This window comes from Bos indicus x Bos taurus, chromosome 4 (genome assembly GCF_003369695.1).
Source record: "Bos indicus x Bos taurus breed Angus x Brahman F1 hybrid chromosome 4, Bos_hybrid_MaternalHap_v2.0, whole genome shotgun sequence".
NCBI classification, from domain to species: domain Eukaryota; kingdom Metazoa; phylum Chordata; class Mammalia; order Artiodactyla; family Bovidae; genus Bos; species Bos indicus x Bos taurus.
Genome location: NC_040079.1, coordinates 21,674,268 through 21,677,010, shown reverse-complemented (window position 1 = coordinate 21,677,010; position 2,743 = coordinate 21,674,268).

The following is a 2,743-nucleotide window of genomic DNA, read 5'->3' as shown; positions in this document are numbered from 1 at the left end:
ACAGCACAGAAAATCACAAACACGATAGGAGAGAACAGAAATTTCTAAAGGGTAATTCTATTAAAAGAATCTGATATCTTTTGCTCAATAACTGCAGTTTGGTACTCTAGGTTTTCGTGTGTAGAGTTAAGACAGCAACAGAAACAGTCATAAAAATTAGTTTCAGTGAAATTCAGTGGAAAGATCACAGAATGAGAAGGAGGAAACATTGACTAGATATTTGGCACATCAATGAATTTTTTTTGATTTAAGTTCATCTGCAAAATGAGAATTGTGGTGCATGTCTAACAGGTTTGTTGTAAGGATCACATGAGATCATGTGTTGATTCAGCAAACATTTACTTTTATTTGAAGTGCATATCCAAAAAAGTATATAAAATCTGTGTATATCACTTAAAGAAGCAAAATAAGCAAATATGTTCTAGAACCCATGTTAAGAAATCAGTGGTACATTAGAAGCCCTTGGTCTGTTCCTCCCTGATTGCAAAATTCACCCCAAATCCCACCCTTTATTTGGCCATAATTTTAGTTTTCATTTTTCCCCGAGACTGTCTTTTCCCCCCAGCTCTACTGAGATATCATTAATGTATAACTTGGGTTAAGTTTAAGGTGTACAATGTGATGATTCAATGTATGTATACATTGAGAAATACCTACCACAATAAGGTTAGCTAACACATCCTTCGCCTCATGTAATTACCATTTTGTTGTTGTTATGGTGAGAACATTAAAGCTCTATTTTCTCTTTCAAGTATACAATACAGAATCATTAACTAGAGTCACCGTACTGTACATTATGTCCCCAGAACTAAAGGAAGTTTGTACCCTTCGACCAGTGTCTTCCCATCTCCCTCACCCCCGGTAACCACCACTCTACTCTCTGTGTCTACGAGTTCATTGTTTCCTGATTCCACATTAAGCAGACCATCTTCCTTTGTCTGACTTACTTCACTTGGCCTAATGCCCTCGAGGTCCATCCATGTTGTTCTAAATGTCAGGGTTTCCTTCTTTCTCATAGCTGAATAGTATTCCATTAATGTATATTAATCTGGAGGAGGAAATGGCAATCCACTCCAGTATTCTTGCCTGGAAAATTCCATGGACAGAGGAGCCTGATGGGCTGCATGGGATTGCAAAGAGTTGGACATGACTTAGCAACTGAGCCCAATGAACAGTGTATATTAACATATTGTTGAATCTGCCAGCCAATGCAGGAGATGTGGGTTCGATCCCTATATGGGAAGATCCCCTGGAGAAGGAAAATGGCAATCCACTCCAGTATTCTTGCCTAGAAAATCCCACGGACAGAGGAGCCTGGCAGATTACTATCCATGGGGTCGCAAAGAGTCAGACATGACTTAGTGACTAAATAACAACAATAATTGATACATGAATATATTTAAATAATATATCAATAATCAATATCAATAAATATATTACTTTTTCCATTCAACCATTGGCTTTCCCTGGTGGCTCAGATGGTAAAGCGTCTGCCTACAATGCAGGAGACCCAGGTTTGATCCCTGGGTCAGAAAGATCCTCTGGAGAAGGAAATGGCAACCCACTCCTACAATGCAGGAGACCCAGGTTTGATCCCTGGAGAAGGAAATGGCAACCCACTCTTGCCTGGAAAATCCCATGGATGGAAGAGCCTGGTAGGCTACAGTCCATGCGGTCATGAAGATTCGGACACAACCGAGCGACTCTACTTCTTCAACCATTGGTAGACACTTAGGCTGTTTCCATGTCTTGGCCATTAGGAATAAAGCTACAATGGACTTGAGTTAGCAGATATCTTTTTGAAATAGTGATTTCATTTCCTTCAGGAAGTATACCAGAAACTAATAAAACATTATAAATCAACTGTATTTCAATAAATTTTTTAAAACTTGCATTGTGAGCTTTGACTGGTCTCTTCACCTCTCTGATCCTCAGAGATTTTTGTTGTTGTAAAACCAAAAGTTTGCTTGGCTGGAAATGCCAATCTGATCATATATTCTTTTGAAATATGTGCATGTTTGTTGTTACTTCTGAGGGCTTCCCTGGTTCTACACAAGATGCAGTTCTAGGTTTGTAACTTGTGGGAGCCAGCCTCCATGGTGTCATTGGGGTTGACTTTTGGTGGAAATGATGGTGTCTGACTTCTGAGTTTAGATAGTGAAGACCTGTGGCTTCCCCTTTGTGCCCTCTTGGGTCACTCACATCAGGGAGAGTCAGCCACCATGTCATGAACGCAGATTTATGGAAAGGGGCATGTGGGGAGAAACTAAGGCCTCCTGCCAATAGCCAGTACTGACTTGCCAGTGGTTGAGTGCACCATCTTGGAACTAGACCCTCCAGCCTCAAGCCTTAGCATGATGAGTCACAGCTGTTGTATTCACTGAGTGATTCCTCCATCCAAAACCACCCAGCTAAGCCCCTCTGAAATTCCTGGACTCTAGCAACTAACTGTGTGAAATAAATGTTAAACGTGAGGTTGCTCAGTTGTGTCCAACTCTTTGAGACCACATGGACTGTAGCCTACCACACTCCTCCGTACATGGGATTTTCCAGGCAAGAGTATTTGAGTGGGTTGCCATTTCCTTCTCCAGAGGGTCTTCCCGACCCAGGGATAGAACCCAGTTCTCCCTCATTGTAGGCAGAGGCTTTACCGTCTGAGCCACCAGGGAAGTCAAGTGAAAGTTGTTCCATCTTGTCTGACTCTTTGCGACCCCATGGACTGTATAGTTCAATGGAATTCTCC